Source organism: Thalassophryne amazonica, chromosome 1, assembly GCF_902500255.1.
Source record: "Thalassophryne amazonica chromosome 1, fThaAma1.1, whole genome shotgun sequence".
Lineage (NCBI taxonomy): Eukaryota > Metazoa > Chordata > Actinopteri > Batrachoidiformes > Batrachoididae > Thalassophryne > Thalassophryne amazonica.
In genome coordinates, this window is record NC_047103.1 from 19,439,610 (window position 1) to 19,463,169 (window position 23,560).

At 40.5% G+C, this 23,560-nt stretch overlaps 1 pseudogene; it reads left to right on the forward strand.

Annotated features, from left to right (window-relative positions):
* Nucleotides 1-3,127: 3,127 nt before the first annotated feature.
* On the forward strand, nt 3,128-21,146 carry LOC117521154 (annotated as a pseudogene).
* Nucleotides 21,147-23,560: the final 2,414 nt, after the last annotated feature.

The following is a 23,560-nucleotide window of genomic DNA, read 5'->3' on the forward strand; positions in this document are numbered from 1 at the left end:
AAGACTGTCATAAACAAGAGGATTTCTGCAGAAAATCTTTTTGATAACTATTTTTACTCATAACACCAACCTAAACCAGCTAAATTGTAGTCCTGAAATAAATTTTGCTGATGGAGTCAACAACCAGAAAATGAAGCAAAAATTTTTATGAAGTAATTTATTCCATCCTTGAAGTTGGTTGTAATTTTACAGGTTTTAGGATTGCAAACAAAATACCATATTTTCAGGATGGTTTGGATCCATGTTTTTTCCTTTTATTTGTGTTTTGATTTTTTTTTTCTCCATCTTTAACACCTGAACACCTCCAAGCATGTATAACTTGAGTTTGACCTTTCACATTCACACAAGATCAAAGGTCATGTGACCAATACAAAGGAGCTATATCAACATCAATCAATCAATCAACTTTTTCTTGTATAGCGTGTTTTATAGTAACCATAGGCTTATCTTTCACTAATTCTGTGTAATAGCCATTGTAAATATCCTCCATATATGGTAAGAGCATACGGCCAAATTTTGTCGACCTGCAACCTTGACTTTGATCTCTTTTTTTCTCAAAATCAAATGACTTTGTCCCTGGGTTGCCCTCAAACATTCCACAATGTTTAGTCAAAATCAGACCAAAAGTCTTTGAGTTAGTTTGTTCATACACACACACAAGGTCAAAAAAATGCTATCACACACAGCTGTTAAAAAAGTGGATTGCTGATCATTTGAGGCAGATTAAGGTCAGCATTAAAATTTGCTCAATGTTTGCCATCAACATTGATTATTTCTTCATTTCTTTCATCAAACGTTTTTAACATTGTAGGAACGGGTTTGTTTTCAATTGTTGATAGCATGTTTACATTTTTAAAATTTAACCTTTATTAAAGGTTCAAATTTACCTTATGACATCACAAAAGTCTTATTGATGGCATAGAGGATCTTGGTTGTTTTGAGCTCCAGCACTCAGTGTTCAGTATTTTTGTTGTTCATATTTATAAAGAATAAGGAGGGAAAAGGCTCTTTCAGATATTTATAGTATTTGCAACATATCTGTTCAGTGTTTTTGTAATTAAATGACTTGTTATGGTTTCCAGTTTTTAGCAAAGGAGAGGTTATAGTGATATTTTCTTTCAGACATGGCACTAAGATAAAATAAAGAATACCTTCATTTCAGTCAATACAATTAATCTCATTTTTCAGCTTTTCTTCATAATATTTACAAAACTGCATTTTTGCACTTAAAAATATGAAACTAAATGATAAACACACACAAATAGGTCTTAGTGTAGTCACAACGATAAAAAAATTACATCCATATATACACATATCTATATTCCCTTTGATGAAAATCCTAAAAGAATAAGTCAGTGTTTTCTATAAATTGCCTTTTCTTGTGCAATTTTTAAAAAATTATTTCTTAAACCCATTTGGAAAAGAAATTGTTCAATTTACCAAAAAGAAATTATCAATATGTATGCATTATCCTGTAGTTCAAACATCAGACATGTTGTATATCAGAACTTCATCTATATATCACATGTAGTGGAGGTACAGTCCTCTTTTTGTAAAGAAATAAAACTATAAAATATAGATTTATATACACGTGCCCCCCCCCAAAAAAAACTCTAAGAAGAAGAAAAATGCTTTAATTATTGTCCACTTTTAAATACAAAACAATGGAATTCAAAGTGCTTTAACATCAACCACTGCACATATCATAATTAAAACACACACAAATTAAATGAATACAATACAAAACTATATAACCCAATTGAACAAAATACAAAAGAACCCATGATAACATACAATCAAACTTAAGATGTATGTACATAATTTAAAATATAGAACACTTACAAAAAGAAAACAACCTCATAGTTTGAGCAAACTGAAAACTCACCATATTTCTAGTCTGAAGTGTCCTCTACACGGTTTCTACAATAAGTGATCTTTTAAAACCAACTCCAGGGTTTGACATTAACAAGGATTGTGTGTTGATTATACAGAGGGTGTCATCCTATCAGCTGCTAGGGTTTCTCAGGGGCGGAGCTATTTGAAGGAAAGGAAAGCACAACTGACAACATTCTGAAGGGAAATTAACGTGGTGTTATGTTATATGAAAGGGTGACTAAGAAAAACAACTCAACCAACACTGAAAATAAATTTGTGCAAAGTACCTTTCTATCTATTTGGAAGATTTAAATCTATCAATTATAAATCTATTATTAAATCTATTATTTTATATTTATTAATTTTATTATTATTTAATAAAAAGATTTTATTCTATTATTTTATTATATCTATAAATCTATTATTATAAACTTGCTTCATCAGTCTGACACAATTGGATTTTTACTGGGCTGCAAAAAAAAAAAAAATTACAGTTTCACAAATGTTATGATTAAACCCATCACCAATGCTTTCTTAATGGATAAGATCACCTTTTTACAACTCTAGCCATATTATAAAACTTGTCAGTAATCGATTCCTCTCATTTAGAATATAAAAAAAAACGTGATCGAATGAGACAGCTAATACGCCAACTACAAAAAGTACCATGTGCTTAAATTAGCAGCAAAATGCTAGCAGGCTACTGTGTAATCAACACATTAGTGACACAATAACATATAAGTAAATATGGTGTGCTAGACCCATTATTAAAACATGTAACATGCCAATTTATATAAACCCTGAACCAGTCACAGAAATTAGCTTCGGAATTAGCTTAAAACATCAAATACGTTGGCAGACACTTTGACAAGATAGCTAAGGCAAAGATGAAAATTGTTTACTCTTAGCCAAACATCAACATTTTTACTGAACAACGAACAAAGGTGGGTGTTGTGCTTTCCTCGGAAGCTCGGAAAGATCCAATATAAAAAATCCCCTACTTACGGAAAAGTGCATTCATGAGATTACCTCGCAGACAAATACGGATCAACTACTATCGCAGTAGAGCTAGGTTAACATTATGTTATGGGCTAAATGAAATCATCAAAGATGTTTTTTGCTGATGTGTAGTGCTGGTAACTTAACTAATTGTACATAAATGTATATTACATATAGCAGTAATGGCTTGTTAGAAAGTAATTTTAAAGATGGAATTTCAACATTAGTAACATGTTGTCTCACTTATCGCAAAATGGCTGCCATGGCTGTGACATCAACTCGTACCTTGGGTTGCTCAATTCCTCATGGATTTCTGAGCTGTCAGCACAAAAGGCATGTTTCTCCGAACTAGAGCTCAGAATCTTGGAACTTCCAAGGGCTTTGAACAGAGCAGTGAATCTTCAGTTAACAATTACCGTATAAGTACCAACAGGGGCTGACAAAGCCCTATAATTTAATATTACGACCATCTATGTATGATGTAAGCAACAAGAAAATGTGCAAATGCACTCATAACAACACTGTGCAACTTTAAAGTTCAGAAAGTTATATTATGAGTTGATTTAGTGCTATGCTACAACTACCCCGTTGATACAAATATTCAGTAATTTGTGGAAAAAAAGGGGATTTCTGTTATCCAACACAGCTGTAAAGAAGAGTTGAACATTCAAAGGCTTCATTGCTAACTTTTTTTAATCAGTGCCCAGTTTCATAAAGCAGTTTAATTTTGTTTAGTGGACTAAACTCAGGCGACTCAGTCGATTAAAGTTTTGCATTACCTGACTAAGTTTTTAGCCTGATAGAGAAGAGGCTAATCCTATTTTCGTACCACCACTTGATGGAGAAGGAAGGAAGGAAAACTTGCGGCGGAGTTCCAGGACCGAGTAATCCATTGGAAATGATTATGGAAAGCGAGGTCGGGAGTGCTTCTTCTCTGCTGCGGCGATAATGTGTTTACACATTACTTTTAATTCTATCATGATTTTAGGCTCATAAAGGAGAAAATCTCACGTGGGCGACGTTCTCGGGCGCCATCTTGAATTGCGCAAAAGCCTCGGGGTGGATTCTTGGGGACTTTTAGTATGTTAACATATTCTGAAATTTTCAGCTTGTTATGAATTTGTTCCATGTTGAGTGCAAATTTTACCTAATGCTCCTTCACTAATAGACAAACAAACACATTCACACCAGCACCACACCTACAGACAATTTAAAGTATCCAATCTGCCTATCCTGCGTGTCTTTTGGATGTGGAAGGAGGCCGGAGCACCCGGAGAGAACCCACACAAACACGCGGAGAACATGCAAACTCCACATAGAAAGGCCACTGGTGGGAATCGAACCCATGACCTTCTTGCTGTGAGGCAACAGTGCTAACCACTAAGCCACCAAAAGGGTGAAGCTCAGCTTTCTTTTTTGAAATAAGTCATGTTTCCCCTTAAGTGCCCGGATGCTCCTGATAACTGCTACCTTCCTGTCTTTACTGGACTATGGCAATGTCACATACAGGTGCAGTTCACCAATTTCTATTTCAGTTTTATTTCATTTATATAGCGCCACATCACAACAGAGTTGCCTCAAGGCGCTTCATACAAGTAAGGTCTAACCTTACTAACCCCCAGAGCAGCAATGGTAAGGAAAAACTCCCTCTGAGGAAGAAACCTCAAGCAGACCAGACTCAAAGGGGTGACATTCTGCTTGGGCCATGCTACAGACATAAATTACAGAACAATTCACAAAACGATTATACAGGAAATGCTGTTAGTGCACAGGATAGGAGGGTCTCCAGCACAAATACCACACCCATCTCTGGATGGAGCTGCACCTTAAACAGAAAGACAAACAGAATCAGGCATCAGAAAGACAAGAAATACAGTGTAATTTGTCAGCATTAAACAACAAGAAAAACAGGAAATACTAATAAGGTGATTGCCGGCCACTAGCCCTAAGCTTCACTAAAAGACCCAGAATATAGGTAAAGTTGGGGCTGTGGCACGCTCAGTTTACTAATAAAATGAAGTAAAAGAGTAAAAAGTGTAGAAACTATACTATGCCAGTATGCTAGCCATATGAAAGGGAAAATCAGTGCGTCTTAAGTCTGGACTTGAAAGTCTCCACAGAATTTGCCAGTTTTATTGATGCACGGAGATCATTCCACAGAACAGGGGCACGATAAGAGAACCAGTTGTCTACAGTCCCTGACCCCACTGTATCATAGTGCTTTAAGATTCACCACTGGCTGTTGCCATCCCACACACCACTGTGAATTCTATGCCAAAGCTGGCATGCCCCCTTTGACTGTAAGGTGATATACACATTGGATGACTCTGGTTTACAAGACTCTTATTGGACTGGTTCCAGCCTATTTGTGCAGTTTACCTCAGCAATCGGTAAGCCGCTACACTCTGCACTCAAACGATATGTTAAGTTTCTGTGTACCTCATGTGTGCACTATATATATATATATATATAGAGAGAGAGAGAGAGAGAGAGAGAGAGAGAGAGAGAGAGAGAGAGAGAGACCCACACTAATAATCCGGTGCTTAATCCTTTCAAAAATATCCCTCTACCATGCTGGTCTCATATCTGTCCCTCCATAATCATTAACAGTTTTGCCAAACCCTAAAAACCAACCTTTTAATAATTAAAATTAAAACCCTGGGAAGATGAGCATCAAGTCCATGAGCATCTACAACCCAAATTCCAATGAAGTTGGGACATTGTGTAAAATGTTAATAAAAACAGAATACAATGATTTGCAAATTTTCTTCAACCTGTATTCAATTGAATATACCACAAAGGCAAGATATTTGATGTTCAAACTGATAAACTTCATTGTGTTTGTGCAAATATTTGCTCATTTTGAAATGGATGCCTGCAAGATGTTTCAAAATAAGTGTTTTGGAACTGAGAACACTCATAATTGGGTATAAAAGGAGTATCCCAAAAGTCTCAGCCATTCACAAGGAGTGAGGATCACCACTTTGTGAACAAATAGTAAATGTGTGAAAAAATAGTCCAACAGTTTAAGAACAATGTTTCTGAACATTCAATTGCAAGGAATTTAGGGTTCTATCATCTGCAGTCCATAATTTAATCAGAAAATTCAGAGAATCTGGAGAACTTTCTATATGTAAGCGCCAAGGCTGAAAACCAACATTGAATGCCAGTGACCTTCGATCCCTCAGGCGGCACTGCATTAAAAACCGACATCATTGTGTAAAGGATCTTACCGCATGGGCTCAGGAACACTTCAGAAAACCGTCAGTTAACACAGTTCATCGCTACATCTACAAGTGCAAGTTAAAACTGTACCATGCAAAGCGAAAGTTATACATAAACAACATCCAGAAACGTCACCGCCAACTGAGCCCGAGTTCATTTGAAATGGACAGATGCAAAGTGGAAAAGTGTGCTGTGGTCTGATGAGTCCACGCTTCACATTGTTTTTGGAAATCATGGACGTCATGTCCTCTGGACAAAAGAAGAAAAAGACCATCCAGCATCTGTGATGGTATGGGGGTGTGTTAGTGCCCATGGCATGGGCAACTTACACATCTATGATGGCACCATCAATGCTGAAAGGAACATCCAGGTTTTGGAGCAACACATGCTGCCATCTAAGAAACTTTTTTCAGGGACATCCCTGCTTATTTCAGCAAGACAATGCCAAGCCACATTCTGCACATGTTACAACAGCGTGGCTTTGTAGTAAAAGAGTGCGGGTACTAGACTGGCCTGCCTGCAGTCCAGACCTGTCGCCCATTGAAAATGTGTGGCACATTATGAAGCGCAAAGTACGACAACAGAGACCCCGGACTGTTGAACAACTGAAGTCGTACATCAAGCAAGAATGGGAAAGAATTCCACCTACAAAGCTTCAACAATTAGTGTCCTCAGTTCCCAAACGCTTATTGAGTGTTGTTAGAAGGAAAGGTGATGTTACACAGTGGTAAACATACCACTGTCCCAACTTTTTTGAAACGTGTTGCAGGCATCAATTTCAAAATGGGCAAATATTCGCACAAAAACAATAAAGTTTATCAGTTTGGACATTAAATATCTCTCTGTGGTGTATTCAGTTGAATATAGGTTGAAGAGGATTTGCAAATCATTGTATTCTGTTTTATTTACATTTACACAACGTCCCAACTTCATTGGAATTGGGGTTGTAGTTGGATGGTTTGAACCCTTGTCTGCAGGACATGGTTCTGGATTTGATCCTGCAGACAAAGCTGCTTTACATAGTTTCATTTGTGTGGATTTCCACCTTCTTTTCCTGAGTTTTTGATTGTGCTTGATTTCACCTCACACAATTTGTTTGTCAAAAGCAGCGCCTGTACAGATTTAAAAAACTTTTTTTTTTTTTTTTTTTTTAATCAAACTCTGGAGACAGGTTTGGGTGGAATAGCTGCACACAATAGATGAGCAGATTTAAATGATTCTATCAGCTGTAATGTCATAACCAGATGTGTCACTTATCTCAAAAACACAGACAGAGCTTGGCTGAAAGACACCCAGGTGCAACCCCCAAATCCAACGAGACATAAGCACTTGTGAAGCTGGATTCATTGAACTTTCTCACCAGCTGTGTGGAAGCTCAGCTTGGAGAGAAGGCGCTGGATGCACTTTAATTATTACCACTATGTTCCCCTGCACTTGGAACACTCTTCTCATCTCTGACACATGTAATTGCACAATTTGGATGGTGTTTCTTGCCAGTGGTGGATCATTGTGTGTGCGTGCATCGCTTTGAATTTGGATAATGACACAGTGCCTCGTTCGTCCACCAAAGCTAAATGATTCAAGAAACGTGTCGTGGTAATGCTTCCATAAGGCTCTGCGGAAAATGTGATCTTCTCCCCAATGTGAGTTTGGCAGAGATCAGTCTTATGATTCATCCCTGACTTTACATTTGAACCATGTCCCAAGAGTTTTTATTTTTCTGATCAGAGTTCCATCGACGTGTGTGTGTGTGTGTATATATATATATACATATATATATATATATATATATATATATATATATATATATATATATATATATGTGTGTATATATATGTGTGTGTGTGTGTGTGTGTGTGTGCATGTATATGTTCTCTGTAAAATCTTCGAAAGGAAAAAAATCAGCCCACTCACTCTTCAAACCACAAAATATTTTGCTTCGGCCGTAGGTTGAATGTTGGATAAATCCCATAATCACAATGTCTAAACTCAGGAATTTTGTAATATTTATGATTTGTTTGAATAATAATACTTTATTAAAAAAAACCAAAGCCCCACTTTTTTCTTGACATATTTGGACAGTTGTGTGAAATTCTGAGTAGATGAGGTGTTTGTAGTGATCACTGACATTCTATCCTTTGTATTAAGCTACAAAAATACACAAGAGGGCTATTTGAGAATAATGCAGGCCTGTCTAAGCTGGGTAACCTTTAGAAGATGATCCCTCCTGTTTGTTTTGCTGTTAAATCCAAAATCTCATGCATATTTAAACAAGATGATAATCATACCTCTACCACCTGCAAGCATGTGATGAATGAAACCACAATTGAGGTCAAACAGAACTTTGAAGAATCTGCAAGTTGGTCACAATCATCTGGCAGTGTTGTGGTTACTTTGAGTGTGGGTGTTTTACTGTGTGTCAAGTGACAAGTCCAATCAGATCTTAACTCATTCTTTCTTTTTTAAAATATTTTATGGTAAGAGGTATCTCAAATTTAAGACTGAGTTTAGGGATAAAAACATGTTTTTGTGTTAATACAGCAAATACATGGAATAAAAGTGGAAAGAAGTCCAGCTGGCAACTAATCATGATGCATTTACATACTGCTAAATTTGTCAGCTTTGATTATGTGAGAGAGGAGTTCTCAGTGGTGCCGTATTTAAAACAGGCCCATTATGCCATTATATACATGACAGTAGCTCAGTTTAAAATCTAACAGAATTATGTTGCCAAGATGTATTCTGTACCTCATCTGTAAGTTTCATCAGAGGGATGCCGTGAGGCAGACTGATCGGAGGTCTGGAAAACTGATGTATATGTGATCAGGGACACAGGCCCTGATGAACTGTCTGTCCCAGCATACAGAGCCACATGACAAGCAGGACGCTATCCATTCATCAACTAAATGTTGATATATTGTGCAGAAACAGATGATTGCTGGTCCAGAAGCACGACTGCTTAAGATGGTTCACGCTACGGGACTGTTTTTCAACTATACCATGTTAGCCTACATGATGCGCAGCTGTGCCACCTGATCCCATCAGATCCCAGACTAGGGCCTGATTTGTACTTGGCTGGAGGACCACTTTGGAAGACCATGGTCTGTGTGAGTTTGGCCATGTAGAATTGGAGATGCATCAGGAAAGGCATCCGGCGTAAAATTTGCACCATATCCCAATGTGTATCGGTACTGGACACGCTGTGGTGACTCTGAACAACCGAAGGCAGCCGAAAGAACAACAACAATCATATTAGCCTACATCATACAGTCACTTATTAAGATGCAGTGTTGATGAGTCTTATTTCATTACTTTGTGGTTCATCTACAACAGCTCACTCCAGATCTGTGTCTGTTTTAAGGGGAGGAAAGGGGAGCTCAGTGTCAAACCTAGGTAAGAATAAGAATAAGATCAACTTTATTTCTCTCGAAGGAAATTATTTTGCCAGAGTACCAAAACAGTGATAGTAACAGTGAACAATGTGACACAAAGATGGCAAGTCAGGAATGCCACAAAGTATACATTCTTGGCCGCGGATCATGAATGTGATGATTTGAGGCAGAGGCGTCAGGTGTCCTCAGGAACTGCTGTTACCATGCATTATGATTAATGACACGTGTTGCTGGAGAATTATCAGGAACCATTACGCAGACGGTCAAGAATGTTCTGCGCTGTTGCGTGCTATTGCAAGTAACAGCGCATCGTGACGTTATGTCAGCTTGTGAATGAAGCGAATTGTCTCCATACACACACTCATATTCATCCAACCGTCAGTTGCTGAACAGTTCAGATCACTCCAGTTTGCTCCTCAAAATCCACAGCAGAAGAACTTTGTGTGTACATGCTTATTTGGGCTCTGTGCCATGGAGTGGTGCAGAGAGGAGGAGGAGACTGAGAGAGCCAGATGTGTGGCTTCATATGGCTCTCCTCTCGCTCATTTTCCCAAACATCAGGCACATGCAGCAGGTGGAACACCTGCAGGAGCGTGCTTCTTCGGCATATTGCAGCAATGAAAGTGAATGCGGTGCAGCTGGGTTTAATTGTGTGCAAGTCAGAGAAGAACACTGCCACGCTTTATTAAGGATCAAAACTAATCAAGATGGATCAACACACTCAGTTGCAACATCCACAACATGAGGCAAAATGATGGTGGTGCATGACATTCATAAGATTTTTTTTTGACAGCCCAAAACATGCTCCATGAAAATCATAAATATCACGCACCAACAGGCATTATTAAGAAACCTATTCATATGCGTTGTCATATTAGGAATGTTAGGAATGTGCCACAAATGATGCAAGTATGACTTTCGGAATGCATCTTGCCTATGTTTAAACACATCATGACATTTACACAAATTGTTCAATAATTTTTCACATAACTCTGAGTAACTGAATAACTTTGTTCATTATGTATTAATGAGGGGGTGGGGGGATTATACAGTCTGATTGCTGCAGGTAGGAAAGACCTCCTGTGGTGTCTGTGGTGCACCTCAGTGGTCTCAGTCTGTGGCTGAAGGTGCTCTGATAGGACAGCAGTGTGGCATGCAGGGGGGTCAGATGTGCTGTCCCCGATGCTGAGCAGTTTCTTCAACATCCTCCTCTTTGACACCTCCACCGCAGACTCTAGCTCAACCCCCAGGACAGAACCAGCTCTCCTGATGAGCATGTTGCATCAGTTTGTGTCAGCTGCCTTCAGCCTGCTGCCCCAGCACACTACAGCATAGAAGATGATGCTGAAAACCACCGAGTGGTAAAAGATCTGCAACATATTTCTACAGACATTGAAAGATCTGAGCCTCCTGAGGAAGAACAGTCAGTTCTGACCTTTCTTATACACAACATCTGTGTTTACAGACCAGTCCAGTTTGTTGTTTATGTTTACACCCATGTACTTGTAGTAGTCCATAACATCTACCTCATTTCCATTGGTGGTAACTGAGTTTGGACGGGTCTTCCATCTTCAGAAAATCCACCAAATGTAAATGTAAGAATAGTAGTTTCCACATCTTGTACTGTGTAGAAGACAAAGCATGAAAATACATGTTGTTTTCTCAAGTAAAAAACAGGAATGTGAAGCATGGTTACATTAAATTTCTTGGTTTAAAGCGGTCTACTGTGGGTGGACAGCTGTGAGTGACATCATCCTCCTCTCTTGAAATCCTTTTAGCGATACAGATCAACTTAACCAAACCTCTTGAAAACTGGCTGACCTATCAGACCACTTACTGTCCCAGCGTGACGCGGTCGCCCTTGGAATCAGATGTGTGGAATATGGCGAGTTTCACGTTATCACGCCACTCTTATGGGATCCAACCACCATTTTACAGGCGTGCTGTGTGACGTGATGGCAGTCAGCACACATCTGTCACGTCGTCCTCAATGTTTACACGGGGCGACCCGTGCATTATCGGTCCCAGCACAAAACTCTTCAGCTGCTCGCTTTGAAGTCACACAGTTCATCTAATGAAGAGGCCCTGTTACGGCTGCCCAAGCGTCTGGAAGATAAATGTGACACACTTTTTCCCCCCCAAACATTTCAAAACATGATAACGAGATCCATGGAAACTGCTCTCTGCTGATGATGGAAGCTGGTGCAACTGTGGCAGTGTCACAATGAATCCTGTGTTTCTTGACCACTTTTGTTGGCCGTTCGTCTGTTTTTTTCTTATTCCCATGGATAACTGGCAAACACAGTGTAACATCAGGTCATTTCTACTGCCACAACAACGAGAGTAATATCAGAAATTCAACTCAGTGATTGGAAACAGCAGCGGTAAAGCGTGCGTGCTGCTAAACAGCCTTCAGAAGGAAACAGCATTTGGTCAGTGAAGGTTGTCCAAATGGAGAATCAATAGAGCGTATAATGTAAGTCTGCGCTGTCCGTCTTTTAAATATGTGAAGCTGTTTTTTTTTTTTTGCAGCCAGTTGTTTCACTGATAAGGACGGCTCTGGATTGCGAGGAAGAATTCAGTGAAATCACTAACAGAAGAATTCTAAGGGTCAGCTGAGGGAGCGGTTATTGAGCAGACTGAGGGAGCGGCTGATTGAGTGCGCCTTGAGCAAAGGGTTGACAGTTCTGTCTCTGATTAATCACAGTCTGAGAGTCAAAGTGTCCTGGAGGAAGGTATTGGACCATAAATTGCTCCAAGTGCATTTCAACTAGGCTCTATTCTTTGATAAATAGGGGCAGGTTAATAAGTCTGCCAAGGACGTAATGAAATCATCTGCATTTATTTATTTGTCTGTCTGTAAGCAGAATTACACCAAAACTACTGCATGAATTTTGATGATTTTTTTTTAAACCACAGGTAGATATTAGGTCATGGAAGACTTAAATTTTGGAGGTGATCCAGATCTGGGATCAAGATTTCACTTTGTATAGGATTACGGCCAAAGCTACTTCACAGATTCTCAGAGATCAGTATTTCAATTTGTACGCTTCACTTTGTCGGATTTTAAGGATTATGTCAAAACTACTTAACTGATTTTCACCAAATTTTCATCACACATTGGTGATAGGCCTTGGAAGAATCCATTAAATATTGGAGGTGATCTGGATTGGGGTCTGCAATCTGGATCAGGATTTCACTTTGTAGACTTTTAAAGATTAAGTCATGGATATGACATCACGATGTAAATTGAAGATCAGGAAGACACTATTTTGTTTCACTTCAGATTGCAACATCTTGATCAGTCAGTTCATTCTGGATCAGTGTGCAATTATTGTATTGTGTTGTGGAATCTGGATCCAGGTAAAGTCCGGGTCATGATGTGAATCACATATCTGTGATTTTGAGTCCTTGGCAAACATCAGAAATTTCAGATTGCTCTTGTTCAGGAACCGCAACAAACTGTAAAAATCTGCAGACAAAGGGGAAAAGGGAAGAATAACCAACTTTCCTGTACCAATTTGTTCCACTCATTATCCTTTTTTCTGCATTTTCCCCTTTTCATTCAGGTCTGGACGCCAGCACACGGACGCGAGCACCCCCAGCCCTGGCCTGATCCTACCATCCAAGTCCTCCTCTCTTTCTTCACCTGCGCTTTCCAGTAACGGCACATGAAACCAACTCCTCATCTTCCTCCTCCGCCCCTGCTGAGACTGTAGCCGTGGTTCACCCTCAGCCAGGCTCTCACACACGCTCCAGACCATCCAAAAGCCACCACCCTGGCCCTGATTGACATCCTCCCTGACCAACACTTCTGCAGATCTTCTCCCATCTACCCACCAATCAGTTGTGCCGCTGTGCACGAGTATGTCGCCGCTGGTACAATCTGGCATGGGACCCAAGACTGTGGAGCACCATTCGGCTAACAGGAGAGCTCCTTCATGCCGACCGTGCCATAGGGTCCTGACCCACCGACTGTGGCCAGGACACCCCAAATGTGTGCTTGACCCTGGAGACGATGGTGGTCAGTGGTTGCAAAAGGCTCACAGACCTGAGGGCTGCATGTGGTGGCTCAGTGCTGTCCTGAGCTACGTCGCCTGGAGGTCGCTGGCTGTTATAACATCTCTAATGAGGCTGTGTTTGAGGTGGTGTCCCGTTGTCCCAGCCTGGAGCATCTGAATCTCTCAGGTAAACAGAATTCCAAGACTTCATGTAAAGTGCAGAGAGTAAATGAAAGGACAGATAAATGATTCCTCCCCTCCAGGTTTTTAATGCTATGGGCTCTGTCCCAACGATCTATGGCACATGGTCCAAGTGCTGTTTACCACGGTGTGTCATCTGAACGCAAAGCTGGGCGCAAGAGATTTAGTCACCAAATTAGTCATTGGTGTTTTTGGGGGTATAACATGAAATGAAGAGTTCAAACGCAAAACCCCAATAAGTATTTTTTTTTTAAATGGAGAAAATGCAGTTGAAAATGGAGATTTAAAGGAAACCATATTCAGAATGCACAGATTTTCATCATAAATTAAAACAGTTTGTTCAATTCTTTCATATTTGCACCACTGATGGTCCCCTTGACAGCCAAGTAATGTTGGACTCAACTAAAATTATGGTTTTGGGAGAAACTGGGGTTTGCATCTGAACTCTTCAAACTACACCAATGACACATATCATGGTTAAGGTTATAGTGCGTTGTGCATGTGTGTCAACCCAGAGATACCTGGATGCACTATACAGAACCCATGCAGTTTAAAGCATCAGCTGGCATTAGCAACAGCACAAAGCCAGGATTGTTAAAAGAACATTGTCACAATTATGCAGACATTTATGGCACAGAAACACACATTGAAATACATTTGTAAGTATTTGAACAAAGCAACTATCACAACAAATAACCACAAAAAGGTGTAATTCGTTGAGTTTGGTTAATAAGATGGATTAGCTGGCGTTTTCGCCTCAAGAAGGCCCAATTACGAATAGGACAAATCCAAGACACGATCACTTGTATGTGATGGGAAGACGATTTTGTTTACCGTGGAATTTCCACTTTAAAAACTCCCTGAAATATCCGTCCAGATATTAAGAGACACGGGAAGCACTGGCAACTGGCACGTGGCTGTTTAGATGGTGATGTCAGAAGAAAGGTTTCTCTTGCAAGGAAAGGTTTCTGCACAAAACGCATCAAAGCATTTGAGAAAGAACAGCGGTTTGTCCGCCACAGCTCCTAAGGAGAAGCAATTGAGCCGCCAGCACCCTTCATCCTCCTCGACCACGTGATTTTTTTCCGTATCCCAACAGGTGCTGGCAGACGGATGTATCGTCATTGCACCTGGACACTGTGACCATCTTCGTCTTGGTGTTCCCTACTTGTTAACCCATGGAGGAAGGTCGGGTCTGGGAGCATGCGCAGGTGCTGCACATTGACACGCGAATATAGTCCCAGGTGTGAACTGGGCTTGAGGCTACACCTATCCCTACCCCACCCTAACTCGTGCCAAGTTCTCCTGTTAACCTATGGAACTACCTTGGTCCTAGATAGCAACACCCCAGAGAGACAACCTGTGCCTCAGCCCAATGCAAAGTAGCCGTATGTCTATCACTATGAGATGAACTGTGTTCATCCTCTGGCCTTCTCAGCTGCTGGGACCTCAACACTGACATACCAACATATTAGTTCATGCACAGAGACATGCACCACATAACCAGTTGTCATACCTGTCGTTCTCTCATGATGCAAAAGCCAGCAGATAATACGGTGCTGACTCGAGGAATTCAGTTTTGTATTTTTCTCTTGGTCTTAACTTTTATTGTTTTTAATTATGGTTTTCAATTTCGTTTCATTGTACTTTGATGTTCTAATGTGTATTCCCTGAGAATCTCCATGTCATGAACCTGCCTGTGTAAGGCTGATCTGAACATTGCGGCAAAACAGCAGGAAAATTCTGCGCTTTATTTTTGCCTCTGGTTTTAGAGGTCTGTGGCGCAATTACTTACTGCCTGCTTCACAGTAGCATTCCAGTTTTCAACCAAGGCTTTTATTTTCAAAGTATAAACCCAAGAGGTCGCTCTACATACACAAAACAATTACCTTTTTAATTCGTTTCAACTGGCCAGTGAGTGTTGTGCTCTGTATAACACATGCACTTGTAACTTTATTAACATCAAAGCAGACATAACCTCATATCCCCCCTTTCGTCTTGGCACCCCACGACGAGACCCCCGGTTAGGAACCAGGAGCCTCGGAGACATGTCTGAAAAACCTGTCCTCATGCAAGTGCCTGTTGCCAACATGCAACTTTAATTTCAGAGTAACAATTTAAAAATCACCATAAAGCACACTTATCCATCAGGCTGGTGAAAATAAAATGTGCAAACAAGAAGAGGATGCATTATGCTGTGTTTTTTGTGCCATTTATGTCTTTGAACTGAACCAAAGAGAAAGAGAGGGGGTGCTCTAATGAAAGCTGCGTATGTGTGAAAGTACATTTTACACAATAATAAACAATAAAAAAGTAATAAGTAATATACTTTCAACAAGTATTCTACCTGCTGGGCATAGATTGTTGCAGGAAACCAATCTTATCGTCACATGCAACATGAAAATAGGAGCAGGTGCTCTCGAAGGAACATGTGGCTTGAAATGAGCTTCCCTGTAAATTTTTTTTCATTTCTGAAACCGAGGTTTGGGGGCCACTAAAGCCGCCACTGATTGCATTGCATCATTTTCTTTTATGTCAGGGAAGTATGTAGTAGCGAGGCTATTCTATGAAAATCAACCAGTCTTATCTTCGCTCACTTTTATTAAACCTTACTTCACACATGAGCAGACTCACCTCTCGAGTTAATTCCTCTTCTCAGCCCATCCTCTGACTTTAAGACCGGTAAAAACATTAAAGGAGCAGTCGAAGCTCTGCCAACCTTTAGGTCCCATGAGGGAGAGGAAAGGATTTCTCTAGCAGAAAGTCAAACCTGCCTCAATATGAGTAAGAAGGCCGGTCTGTTGCTTTCATTAAGGAAGTGACACAAATAACATGGACTTGGACAGAACTCTGATGGCAGAGCAAAGTCTGCACCATTAGCACAAGGAAGGAAGCCCTATGTTGTAAAAATAGCCTTTAAAACCTGCAGCTTTGCTTTGAAACACCCAGAATAAAGACATTTGGCCATGTTTTTGTAATTCAAATGCACAGAAACCTCAAAAATGTATTTTTTCTTTAATAACTACACAAACACTCCATGCATTATTGTTATTCATTTACCCAACTAATAACCCGAGAGGATTTTCTTCTTACTTTAATATTATGTAGGGCTGGATAGTATGGCTGCAGATTTATATCATGTATAATTTGAAGCAGGAACAGCAACACTTTATACAGTTGTGGACATAAGTTTACATACCCTGGCAGAATTTTGATTTTTTTTTTTTTTGCCATTTTTCAGAGAATATGAATGATATGAACTCTTTTTTCACTCATTGTTAATGGTTGTGTGAAGCCATTTAACAACTTTTAACTTTTTTAAATCATAATGACAACAGAAAATAACCAAATGGCCCTGATCAAAAGTGTTGGTTACAAAAGGTGATTTTGGCCTGATAACATGCATACAAGTTGACACAAACAGGCTGAATGGCTACTAAAGGTAACCATCCTCACCTGTGATGTGTTTGCTTGTGATCTGTGTGTGTGTGGTGTGTGTGTGTGTGTGTGTGTGTGTGTGTGTGTGTGTGTGTGTGTGTGTGTGTGTGTGTGTGTGTGTGTGTGTGTGTGTGTGTGTGTGTGTGTAAAAGGTCAGTGAGTTTCTGTCCTCCTGACAGACCCTTGTATCTTTCATCCAGTGCTGCACTTATGTTTCTGGTTGTGAGTCATGGCGAAAGCAAAATAGGAAAGGTAATTGAAAAGGTAATTGAACTGTATAAAACAGGACAGGGATATAAAAAGATATCCAAGGACCTTTGAATGCCAAACAGCAGTTTTCATATTCTAATCAGAAATGGAAAATGAGGGAAACCAAACCACAAACCACAGTCAGGTAGACCAACAGAAATTTCAGCAACAGCTGCCAGGAAAATGTTCAGGATGCAAAGAAAAAACCAACGTTACTTCAGCTGAAACACGGGACCTCTCTGAAGCAAAGTGGTGTGGCTTATTCAGGATGCACAATAAGGAGGCAATTTTAAAAAAAATGGGCTGCATGGTCAAGTTGCCAAAGAAAACCATTACTATGCAAATGCCACAAAGTATCCCACTTGCAATATGGCAAAGAGCTCAGAGAACAAAGTCATTTGGCGTGATGGGATCAAAATTTAACTTTTTGGCCACAACCACAAACTTTATATTGGAGAGGAGTCAACAAGGCCTATGATGAAAGATATACACAGAGATGGATTGCTGATGTTTTTGGGATGCGTGAGCTACAAAGGCACGGGAAACTTGGTCAAAATTGATGGCAGGATGAATGCAGCATGTATTAGAAATACTGAAGGAAATTTGCACTCATAAGCCCGGAAAGCTGCGAATGGGATGTACTTGGATGTTGCAACATGACAAAGATCCAAAATGCAAGGCCAAGTCGACCTGTCATTGGCTACAGCAGAATAAAGTAAAGGCTCCGGAGTGGCCATCTCAGTCTCCTGACCTCAATATCATTGAACTACTCAGAGATCTCAAACATGCAGTTCATGCAAGACAGCCCAGGAATTTACAGGAACTGGAGGCTTTTTGCCAAGAAAATGGACAGCTTGACCATCAGAGAAAGTAAAGAGTCTTGTCTACAACTACCACAAAAGACTCCAAGCTGTCATTGATGTTAAATGGGGCAATACACTGCATGAAGAATGGAGTATGTAAACTTTAGATCAGGGTCATTTGGGTAGTTTCTGTTGATATTATGATTTAAAAAGAGGTAAACATAGTTGTTTGACAAAATGGCTTCACCCAACCACTAACCATGAGTGAATTTTTTTGGGTGTGTTATCATTCATATTCTCTGAAAAAAGTAAAAAAAAAAACAAAAACATTATGCCAGGGCATGTAAATGTATGCGCACAACTGTATCACGGTATGTTACTTTTCTTAAAATTTCTATATATGAGTAGTTTTGTGAAGTGGCAAAGCAGTGATATGGGAACTGCATGGCAGGTTGTCTGTATACTCTTAAATGTATTACCATACCCGCGTGTTGGAATGCCCCCCTTGAGCATCCGCCCAACCCTTTTTTTTAATGAAAGTTGGTTCAACACGCACCAAAGATTAAATTAATAAAAAAAGCAAAAAAACCCCACAACCTTTTCACGACGCTTTCCTTGTCACTTCCACGCCTCACCTATGATGATGTCATTAGTATGTGTTGGTAGTAGTCACATGACAATAACATCAGTACGAGAGTTGTGCACAGTTCTGGCACTGATAAGTTATTGTGATTTTTTAATTATTTTTTTTTTTGTGATGAAATAAGATATTTCATTTAAATATTTGGAGGAGCGGACATTACAGTGAATGAAATAATGGGCCCACTCGTGCACCCCTTCTTCAGGCAGAATTTAGGTGTAGTACTACAACATACCTTATGTAGTACAGAGGTAGTTTGAGAACATTTGTTGTGCAAAATTTCCATAAATACAAAGAATACAAAACCTTCTCTCTCTCTCTCTCTCTCTCTCTCTCTCTCTCTCTCTCTCTCTCTCTCTCACTCACTCACTCACACACACAAACAACTTCAGCCGCTTACTCCAATTAAGGCTCACGGGGGCCGGGGCCTATCCCAGCAGTCATAGGACCTCAGGTGGGGTACACCCTGGAGAGGTCAGCAGTTTGATGCAGATCCAAAAGCTTTTCTCAAGTAACTTAAATCTTTGGAAAAAACACTTACATAAGATGGAATAAAAATGAAGCTTGACAATTAAAACGAAAATCTCCATTGTAAAACAAACCAGCATACGTTCTCCCATTTTTCAGATGATTCGCTGCCACACAGACTGATGATGGTGAAGACAAGTCTACTGGTTGGCCGATATAGTCAAAATTCACACCGGTTGTAAACACTGCTGTTTTACCGTTTTCGTTCCGATTTTTATTACCCAAGCTCAAAATATAGCCATTGGGTATTGCAAAGACTTTTGTCTGTCCATCTGACTGTGCTCAGCATAAGTCCAGTCCTGTTGCTGCCAAGGTCTTCAAATTCACAGTGAACATTCTTGGGACATGGACCTTGTTCTTCAAATATGGCTCACCTTGACCTGTTCTAAGGGGCCAAAAGGTCACATTCTTTCTAAACACTCTTTCATTGATTAAATGCTCATACAGCTAAGGGTACTTTAGCATTGCGTCCTATATTTATTTACCCCCCCTCCCCCATAACTGCGATACTGCAGCCTAGAAAAGCTGCCATTTTCACCACAGCCTGCACATACATTCGATGGACACTCACACATTTATGCTATTAAGCTGATTAAGTCCAATAAACCTGAAAGATGGTCCAATGACAGAAAAATGAACAAAAACCTGAATGAACTGGAAAACCTATTCTCCTGTGGGGCCTAAATCTCACATGGGCCTTGCGGGAGCTCGGGAGGTGACCCACAAATGGGGCTTGAACCCCGTGTATACTTGCTGGCAAGTGTAGTTCAGCATGTGCATGCGCTTTGCATTTCCCCTGTGCCGTTGCATCAGGACATTCCTTTGTAAGGGCATAATTTCCAATAACTGCTTTCTGCTCCTCTAGGCTGTTCCAAGGTGACGTGCATCAGCCTGACCCAAGAGGCCTCACTCCAGCTGTCGCCGCTGCACGGCCAGCAGATCTCCATTCACTATCTGGACATGACCGACTGTTTTTCTCTCGAGGATGAGGGCTTGCGAACTATCGCTTCCCACTGCCTGCGCCTGACTCACCTGTATCTGCGGCGCTGCACCAGACTGACAGATGAAGCCCTGCACCACCTGGCGCTCCACTGCCCATCAATAAGGGAGCTTAGCCTCAGTGACTGCCGCTTGATAGGTGATTTTGGCCTGCGTGAAGTAGCCCGCCTAGAGGGTTGCCTGCGCTACCTGAGTGTAGCCCACTGCACCCGTATCACAGATGTGGGCATGCGCTACGTGGCTCGTTACTGTCCTCGACTGCGTTATTTGAATGCGAGGGGTTGCGAGGGGCTGACAGACCACGGCCTGGGACACTTGGCCAGAAGCTGCCCCAAACTGAAGTCGCTGGATGTGGGAAAGTGCCCGCTGGTCTCGGACAGCGGCCTGGAGCAGCTGGCTCTGTACTGCCAAGGCCTCAGGCGAGTGAGCCTCAGAGCCTGTGAGAGTGTGACGGGCAGAGGACTCAAAGCTCTGGCCGCCAACTGCTGTGAGCTACAGCTTCTCAACGTGCAGGAGTGTGAGGTGTCACCAGAGGCACTGAGGTTTGTCAGACGCCACTGCCGCCGCTGTGTGATTGAGCACACAAACCCCGCTTTCTACTGATTCGAGGGGGTTGCTTGTGTTGGCCTGTTGACAAGCAGATCTTCTGATATTTCTGTTATGGGATTTAGCGGCTGAGGTATCAGGACCGGTTAAAACTGGTGTGCAATACTGCCCCGAACTACGTCTTTCAAGCTACACGGTGGTTGAAGATGCTGAGCTTTGAAAATCCTTTGTAGAAATGTATTTATCATATTTATCTGTAAAAGGCAGAAATTTCAGCATATTAAAAAGTCAATGACAATTTGTATTGTAAAGATACGCTACAACACTGAGCACTGGGGGTACCATTGTGTTACCATTTTAAAAATTTTGTAATATGTTTTATTTGTTAACTTCAGCTTCACCTTAAAGGTGCTTTCACACTAAAAGCTGCTGCCTCCATTAATATCACGACCAAAAAGATAATTCGTTCCCATAGAAGTTTCAATTTCAATTTATTTTCGTTTATATCGCGCCAAATCACAACAAGGTTGCCTTAAGGCGCTTCACACAAGGGGTCTAACCTTACCAACCCTCACAGCAACAGCGGTAAGGAAAAACTCCCTCTGAGGAAGAAACCTCAAGCAGACCAGACTCAAAGGGGTGACCCTCTGCTTAGGCCATACTACAGACACAAATTACAGAACAATTCACAAAACGAACATACAGGAAATGTTGCCGGTGCACAGGACGGTTTCCGGAACAGATACCACACCCATCTCTGCTGTACCTGTTTAAGCCGTACCTCAAACAGAGAGAAAGGGAAAAAAAAAGCAGAATCAAGCATCAGAAAGACAACAAATACAGTGTAATTTTTCAGCAATTAGCAACAAGAAAAACAGAAGAAATACTAAGGTGATTGTCGGCCACTAGCCCTAAGCTTCACTAAAAGACCCAGAATTTAGATAAAGTTGAGGCCGCAGCTCGCTCCGTTTCCTAATAAAATTAAATAAAAGAGTAAAAAGCATAGAAACATACTGTGCCAGTAAGCTAGCTAAAGTTAGCTAAAGGTTCATTTGTTTTTGCCAAGATTACGTTTTTGTTGTGTTTTTTGTTTTTAAGCATATCCACTGATTTAGAAGTCATGGTATATGTCGTTAAAAAAAGCAAAAACAAAACAAAGCCTGGTGAAAGACCTCTATAGTCCTAAGTAAGTGCTCTATAGGTCATGAGGCCCATTGGCGCCAGTGTTTATCTCTGGATTCTGTAGCATGAAGCGGGTGAGAGTCTCTCCCTGGATGGGGACGCCAGTCCATTGCAGGTTATTTCCCCAGCCAAGGCCTTTACCCAGTTTCGACTGGGTGTACTGGTACAATGCAGTTTATTGCTTAGTCCACTTGCATATCGTTATTTTTTATAGTTATCTAGTTTTTTATAGTTTTATAGTTAAGTTTTTTTGGCCTTTTGACCACATGAAAAAACTCAGGCCAAAGACAAGATTTTGGAAATTGCTGGTTTCAGCATTTATGTGTAGACAAGGAAAATTGGAATTTATTTGGTTTGTTTTTTCAGGCTGTTGATTGGCCAACATTGGGATGCGGCTATATTCACATGTTGACTGTAAAAAAAAACAAAAAATCCATCATGTCAGTCATCACAGCAGAATTACTGTCATCTGCAGTGCCCAACTCCAGTTGGTGACGTAGGGTGCGGCCATTTTTCGTTGTTAACAACATGGACAATAATATTCTCCATTGAAAGATACAACAGAGTTTTACCATTTTGCACAGTGTTCTATTAAAACATAAAAAGTTAAGTTTTTGTGAGCTTATGTGAATGCAGCATCGCCACCTGCTGCTTTGGCATGCTCTTGACTGCGTTTTACAATGTTTTTTTTTTACCCAAAGCAGAAAATCCCTGTTTTTAAAATTTCCCTTGTACATGTAAAGTAGGCGTCAACATGTACTCCAGCTCCTCTCCCACTCACCGACCTCCTCTGCAGTTTTGAAAGCAGGATAACGAAAGCGTTTTCGTCATCCTGTGAACCCACCAATAAAAACTTTGTGAAACTTTCTTGCCTGAGCTGTAATATAATTAAATTTGGGGTGAGACTTAGCCTGGAACCCGGCTATGTTACATTTTGAGGCAGATTGCTTGCCTCCCGTTCAAACAATAACACAGATGGGCAGCAAATACTGTTTGAAAGCACCTTAAGGTCCTGTAATATTTCCATTATCTTGCATTTCTACAACTATGTATAAATTTCGTGTAATTTCTGAATAAACCACTACGAATGCCATTACAAAGCAGCAAAACAACAAGATCTGGTGATCTAAAATGCAGCCTAGTTCTAGTTAAGTGTTGTGTGCATATGCACTTTAGCCAATTGTACTGACAATCACGTCCACTGAGCTCAAAGTGTCTTCAACAGCTCATTTGCCAATTAAATGTCTTTTAATCAAAAGTCAGCTGGAACGCAGAGGACGGAATTTTTTTTTTAAAAAGGTCAAAAGACAACCAAGTATGGATAGACATGAACATATTGCTGCTATAACTGTGCCAATAAATGTCTTTGAAATCCATCATCAACACTGTGTTGTACTACACTCAATATTACAGTTAAAGGTCATAAAGTACTTAACACCACATGTTGGGGAGTCATTGAGGTAAGTGAAAGTATCTAAGATA